Raw genomic sequence first — 7,870 nt, 5'->3', positions numbered from 1 at the left:
GACAGGTCAACAGGACGCAACTCGTGCACATGGGTAATTCTGAATGGATAGCAAAGAAGTATGTTTCGTAGGATTTTATGAACCGTGCTCACGGGTATGTCCAATGTTCGGCCAATTCTCCGTGCACTACACGTTTGCACACCGCCACCCGTCTCCTCCTGTGTTGTTGTGACCAGTGCTTCCACTGACGCAGAATGAAAACAACCCGTTTTTGTAATATCTGAATCAGTTTATCAAGACACACGGCAGTCACCGGACCAATACCTTTTTTCAAATTCTTGAGTGTCCGGAACTTCTGTAGAGCGGCGTGTGCACAGTCATCATTCTCGTAATTCAGCTTTACAAGCAGAGCGCGATCCTGCATTGAGAAAGTCATGGCGAATGTTGCAGACGCGAAAGGAGGACACTCCGCGTGTACCCGGTGTGTTTATACCAATTTCAGTGGGTCGTGCGCATGACAGGTGTTTTCATTTACATATTCTGACATATACAGCGCCATTTATTGATCGATTTTCACAATATTTTTTTTCTCCTGCCATAAGTTTCCCTCTTCTCCGATAATATTCCGTTGCAATTTGACGTCATTCTGACCTGTGGTATTATTTCGAGAGCGTTTCGAAAGTGTAGCTTTAATTTTATCACATATATACCAATCGCTTCCTTTGGTCGCAGACGCCCAGCTCTCCTCCCGATGGCACTCTTGTCGGGCCAGTCCACATACCACGGTGTGCCAGTCCCCCCACGCAAGCAAAGATGTGATAAGGTATGACACAGATGTTACTCTAAATTTACCTTCCACACTGAGTAAACAGAGCGAATAAAAGGTAGCCCAAGACTTCTTACCTACATCTTACTTGTCACCAAACAGCAACCGGTCGCTGCTCCTTGCTTTTGGAATCATACGTTTCCAGAGGAATCAGCAAAGGATTTCCAGTTTCTTGCAGTTGCTCCATTACTGATGCCAGGTAGCTGAAGAGTGATTTGATGTGTACATACTGGCTCTGAATTCTTGTTTCTCCGTACGACGTAATAACACCATGCATGCTGCAAGTTTCCGTTGGCTTCAGAAGAAAGAATATCTGTATAAAAATTATGAAATCTGAATCATAAATTTTTACAGCTGAACTGCAGAGTCGTTTTTATAGTTCATTTGAGGCAGAACAGAAGGATTGTTTTGAAGAGCGTACCATGACTAAGTTCTGTGTGTGAAGTTGTTACTAAAATTCATGTATAGTTAATTAACTGTACCACTTTTGAGTGTTTACTCTGTAATATAAGAACTAATAACGTTTATGTTCTGCAACTATCAATTTTTTTCCATTTTATTTCCTCAGAGGTTTTCATTTTGTATGGCGTTTTGTGGCTGCAAAAGGAAATGTTCGTGAGAGAGTATATGACATGCAATATTTATTCTTGGGCGCTGAATCTTGCAGCCTTTATTTTTAAAAAAATGTGTCCTGATCCATATTCTACGCTGGTACAGATGGTTTCCGGAGAAGGTGCACAAAGTGCTCCGTTTTACCTGCAACATGGCAGCAACTCCAGCTGAGTGCATCGCTCCGTTCATAAAGACCTTTTTGGGGCATTAGATAGTGGTTTTCAAATGTAAATTATCATTGTTCACTTTGCTTTCTTCGCCACGAACTGTTAATATACAAAAGTAGTACCAACAGGCCAAGGCAGAGTTTGGTAAGCATGAAGACAAGAAGTAGAAACTCTCTGTGTGTGTGTGGTCGGGCATTACCTTGCTAAAATGTAAGCCTAGAATGGCTTGCCATGAAAGGTAGCAAAACGGCAAGTAGAATGTATTGACGTACCACTGTAAGGGTGTTAGACACGTGTTCGAACCATCACATCACCTCAGTACTTGTTTCATTATTTTAACTTGTAATACTCGTTTATTTCTTGCACCATCGATATTATGTTCATATGTTATTTTATCAATATTTCGCACGCACTGTCACGTCATACATCACAGGTCCCTTCACTGCTACCATTCGATTCACATTGACTTAGTGTCCTTTCCCCTGACAGCGTCTCCTTGCGTCACACGCAATAATCAGGTAAACAGCACGCAGCAGTAACACATGGGCCTTCCACGTGGTCATCAAAAGTGCAATGCTTTTCTGGTCAATTCTTTTTCTTTAGGCTCTTCTATAACCAAACAGCTAAATCATATGGGTACCGAGTTCAGATGCGAATCTAATTATTCGTTTGCGTACAAAGAATTTTATTGTCCGTGTTTTATTAAAATTGGAAGATGGCGTCTGAGGTCTCCGAGCAATTCACAAAATACTCAAAGATTTTTCAGACCTTGGGCCTTAGAAGTGAAAAAAAATCTGTGAATGTGAGGTCGTGAGGTGCACGTATAGACAAATAAGTGATTACAATTTTTAAAAAAAGTTTTATGATTTACTCAAAAGAAAGAGCTTCACAAACTATGCAAGTCAATAACTCGTTAGTTGACCTCTGGACCTTAATCAAGCAGTTATTCGGCTTAACATTGATTGACAGAGTTGTTGGTTGTCCTTCTGAGCAATATCGTGACAAATTCTGTCCAACTGGCATGTTAGATCGTCAAAATGCCGAGATGGTTGGAAGGCCACGCCCATAATGCTCCAAACGTTCTCAGTTGGGGAGAGGTCCGGCTACCTTCCAGGCCAAGGCAGAGTTTGGTAAGCGTGAAGACAAGAAGTAGAAACTCTCTCTATGTGTGTGGTCGGGCATTATCTTGCTAAAATGTAAGCCTAGAATGGCTTGCCATGAAAGGTAGCAAAACGGCAAGTAGAATGTCTCGACGTACCACTGTAAGGATGTAGCGGATAATAACCTAAGGGGCTCTCCTGTGAGAAGAAAAGCGCCCCAGACCGTCTGTCCTAGTTGTCGAGCCGTACGACGGCCAAAGGTCAGGTTCATATCTCATGACTGTCTGGAGCGTCTCTAGACACGTCTCATTGAATGAAGACGTCTTTAGTGATGAGTCCCGCTGCGAATTGATTGCCGAGGACCAGGGAAGATGTGTCTAGAAAAGCCCCAGACAGAGGTAGGGTATGACCTGACTATCGCCCGCCATACGCCCTGACAACCAGGAGCGACTGCTTGAAATAGGGCCAGAGGTGGACCAACGCATTACTGACGTGTTAATTTTGTGAAGCTCTTTCTCTTGACTAAATCATTCAATTTTTCTAAAATTGTTATCAATTTTTTTGCCTGGATATGTATTTTTTTTTAAATCTTGTCTTAGAGTGTATGTGATCAAGTCAGAATTGTGTAGCAACTTTAGTTTCGTAAATGACGCATTTACTGTAAATGTCACATAAATTTAGCGGAATTCTCATTTTATGGACGTACAGAAGTGATACGCCTTTAAAATGTAATTCGTAGCGTTTGTACACAACTCAGCTCGCCAGCCATTACTGCTGCGAGTGATCGGGCCTGTGTCGAGAGGGTGTCACTCCTCTGGCACGTGCCATGCAGGCTGGCTTTTACCGGTGCTTATCGTAGTGGCTGACGCGCTGTGCGCTCGTACTGCTTGTGTCGGTGACGGCTTCTGGCTATGATTTACAATGGGGGCGTGTTCTTGGCCAGTACTTCCCTATGCTGAAGGCGATACAGACTATAATTCCGTTTGAAAATCCACCTCAACTTCTTACAACAGTATTACAAATTTGCCATACCATATGGTGAAATAGGGAAAAAAATCCTTATTGCTTTTCTTCGTTTTATAGTGGCAGTCAGTAAGATCTATTTTAACAAGTTTTCATTAGGACGCATTCTTGTCTGTCTGTGTGTTCAACAAAATTTTTTTTCAATTGGTTTTAAACTAACCTTCTCATTAACTAGAAACTTGAAATTTTAAATATAACTTAGAACTGGGTGACAATGCAATCCTAAGTCGCTTTCTTGTCGGTCTGTTCGGTAGGGTTGTGGGCGCGGATGGAAAGGTTGGCAACACCGGACATCTCAGATGGCCTGCAGAACCAATATTTTGTGTGGATAGTATCAGAATGAGTTCGAGGTCTTATGCAGGGTTACATGCACAGCTGAGCAGAGAGAGGGGAAAGAGGAGATCGACATAGAGAGTAGGACGAGGAGAAATGTGCAATATATGTGGCATCCTTACATGGGCAAAGCTGCAGGTAAAAATGTTATATAATCTCATCCAAAATTTCACAGGCACAAGACTAAAAGGCAAAATATTGTTATTTAAATAAAAATAAAATTTTGATATACTTTCACACATTTTTAAATCGAACTGAAGGATCGAATAATTTCTCCTAGCTCCATATAGGTACCTAATTCCATGCAGATTGTCCTGATAATTTGTGCTCGTGAATTTATAATGGCTGTGGCTATTTTTGGTATGTTTTATAACGAAAAACTTGGGGCACACGCAATAAATAATTCTTAGGAAGTGAACTACCCATGCATCAATTACGTATCGCATGCGCCAAACGATTTTCATTATAAACAGAAAAAACACTGTCGCGTCTATTAAAAATTCACAGACACAAATCTTCAGGGCTATCTGTATGGGATTAATAATACGTATGGGGCTATGAGAAATTGTCTTTTACTTTTTAGTCAGATTTAAAAACGTATTATATAAAAAATTTATTTTATTTCAGTAATTTTCCACATTCATTTACACTACTTTGGGCTCAGCACTATGCGACAGGAATGAGAAATGACCGCGAGTTGTATCTGTGTCTGCTCCTGCTACCTCTCATAAGCCATTCAGCCAATGCTCTCATCAGTTATTGTATTACAAAGTGAAGTGATCGGATAAAAAACGTGCAAGGCAGAAATGCTATCTGAATCTCCTACTGACCAGGCAGCACATTGAAGAAGCACTGACGGTAGTAAAAGAAAGTTTCAGGAGTGTCGTTGGAATTCAGCTTGAAAGGTTGTGATAAGATTATTTGATTACATTGTTATCCTCAGTGATTGAACTCCCGCTGCTAGCCTATAGAATTTCGTTTTTGCGATGGTTTCTCTGCGCTTGTGGCTCTGCCTTAAGGAGGAACGACAGGGTGGAGACGAAAATGTTGCTCAAATTCAGGATTTTTTTCTCCGTACTGGAGTGTAGTGGACAAATGGGGCTTGCTGCAATGAATAAAGCATACACTGTAGATTTTTTTGGTATCTTTTATTGAAAAATATTAATGCCCTCACTCTGTACTTGGGATCTTCTAGAGGCAGCTCTGAAAGGAGGTAGATCGACGGTTGTCGCAGTAACTCCGGCTTTGGTTATCTGAACATGAAATTAACGTATCACGCTGATCCTTATGGATGTAATTTTAGTTCGTCGTAGGGATGTCAAAATAATAATAATAATAATAACAATAATTTGGCGACATTATAGATATTTGAAACAATGGACATTTTTGGACCCCTCTTTTTTGGCCGAAAGAATACTAAATATGAACATAAAAAAATCGGCTACAATGAACTGAAGAAATTCAATTTGCTTCAAGGGAGACAAAAAATCATTAAAATCGATTGAAAATTGTAGCTTGAGCAAGGACAAACCATGGTGAAAGACATTGTTTTGAGAAAAATGCGTTTAAAAAAATGGTTCAAATAGCTCTGAGCACTATGGTCACCTATAACTTAGAAATACTTAAACCTAACTAACCTAAGGACATCACACACATCCATGCCCGAGGCAGGATTCGAACCTGCGACCGTCGCGGTCACGCGGTTCCAGATGTAGCGCCTAGAACCGCTCGGCCACTTCGGTCGGCTTAACGCGTTTGAAGTTTGACAAGTATTTATCATATAAAAAAACGAAAAAGCTTGAAAATCAAGGGAAATTATCGATGCCTGGTCCATAATAACTATCGCCACAGCTAATTCATGGCCACTTTCTGCTACTTTGACATAATAAGCCCTCCTTTTCGTCCTCAAAGACCTTATCGTCGCTGAGCGCATCGCCACTGGCGTGTCTATCTTCACAGAATCGGTGCATTTCATCGCTGATTTTAGTTTGAAGGGTATTTGCCACGTGCATTACTGCAGTACGGCCTACACTGAATTGACATATGGCCAAATTTGAAGCGAAGCAATATTGACAATTTCGCTTCGGTCTGATGTTATTTTTTGGAGCGTATCTCCAAATGAGACTACTAAAACTTTCGTTCACATTTTGAGTAAAACCACCAAAACAACACTCCAGCAAATCAGGTTTACTCCAATAGGTATGAATAGGGGTGATGGCATCGCTATTGAGTTGTGGAATGGCGTTTTGTGTTTAGTTTACAACTCGCTCACAGAATCGTTACCTTTTCGGAGTTCGCGCACAATATGTTGGGGAGTAATTCTTCAGTGTTTATTCATTCTAAATTCCTAATAAAAAGATTTCGAGTTTCCTGGACCGTAACCCTATCGTTCCCCCTTAAGTGACAGCGACACTGAACAGACCACAGCCGCCTGCTCTGGCCGCTGCCACCACACTCCGCGTCATTCGCGTCACCTCGCGATCAGTCGCCACACAATCCAAGCACTGCCGACCAAGTCTCTCCAATGGACCCGCGCACGACGCCAAAATAGCCTCCCGCTGTCTGCACAAGGAACCCTCTGTCGGCAAGATGCGAGAGAACAGTTATGTTTTATGTTTGTGGGTTGCTTGCAGTAAATTGACGTTCCAGGTATTTCATCCAAATTTTCTTGCAAAGGCCACATTGATGACTAAACTAAACCAATAAACTCCTCCCAAACAGGCCATGAAGCCCCAACGGGACTGACCGGCCGCCGTGTCATTCTCAGCTCATAGGCGTCACTGGATGCGGATATGGAGGGGCATGTGGTCAGCATACCGCTCTCCCAGTCGTATACCAGTTTCCGAGACCGGAGCCGCTACTTCTCAATCCAGTAGCTCCCCAGTTTACTCTTAAAAGTGCTGAGTGCATCCCGCTTGCCAACAGCGCTCACCAGACGGGATGGTCACCCATCCAATTGCTAGCCCAGCCCGACAGCGCTTAACTTTGGTGATCTGAGGGGAACCGGTGTTACCACTGTGGCAAGGCCGTTGGCACATTGTCGACTGATGGTTTTTTTTTTTTTAAAAAAAAAAAAGAATGGAGCAGCCAAAGCAAATGTTAGTCGAGCTTGTACCTGTCTGTTATTATTTGGAGTCAGGCTCTTAAGTTAAATGACCTGGTTTCTTAATTTGTCATCCTGTTGAAAGTTAGTCACTTTTAATTACTACTTCACTTTTCAGGTGCTGTGAAACGTTGGTAGTGTTAGTTACAGAAATTTGCTGTTGAGTTCCAAGCTGTCATCTCTGGTTTTTAACTGTCTGATTGAATTGAGCGTCTTGTAATACAGTTCAAATGGCTCTGAGCACTATGGGACTTAACTTCTTAGGTCATCAGTCCCCTAGAACTTAGAACTACTTAAACCTAACTAACCTAAGGACATCACACACATCCATGCCCGAGGCAGGATTCGAACCTGCGACCGTAGCGGTCGCGCCGTTCCAGACTGTAGCGCCTAGAACCGCTCGGCCACCTTGGCCGGCGTGATACAGTAAACTGGGTCCTATAAATAGATACCATTTTGGAAAGGCTGTGTGCCAGTGATTAATGTTATTTCATATTTAAGTACTCAGACTTTAAATTTTAAGACCTGTCCACTAATTGAAGTTACGTAATTCTTGTTGTGTTCTTTTTCAAAAATTTGCATTGCGCTCTGGTATAACTCCATTTACAGCGTTTAATAATTTATATTATAGTCGCAAGTTTGTATTAGCTCCATGTTAACTGGATTACATCAAAATTTCTCAGCACACTTGCGTTACTCAATTCAGTGTTGGTCGTGTATATCAAATGGATCTGTCATTTTTTAGTTGTTATTTACTCCGAAAATC

The 7,870-nt window shown here is 41.8% G+C and overlaps 1 pseudogene; it reads right to left on the bottom strand.

Annotated features, from left to right (window-relative positions):
• Positions 1–6,917: 6,917 nt before the first annotated feature.
• Positions 6,918–7,035, bottom strand: LOC126483013 (5S ribosomal RNA; annotated as a pseudogene).
• Between the last annotated feature and the right edge of the window lie 835 nt (positions 7,036–7,870).

The sequence above is a fragment of the Schistocerca serialis genome, chromosome 5 (assembly GCF_023864345.2).
Source record: "Schistocerca serialis cubense isolate TAMUIC-IGC-003099 chromosome 5, iqSchSeri2.2, whole genome shotgun sequence".
Taxonomy (NCBI): Eukaryota; Metazoa; Arthropoda; class Insecta; order Orthoptera; family Acrididae; genus Schistocerca; species Schistocerca serialis.
This window is presented reverse-complemented; position numbering and strand designations above follow the sequence as displayed.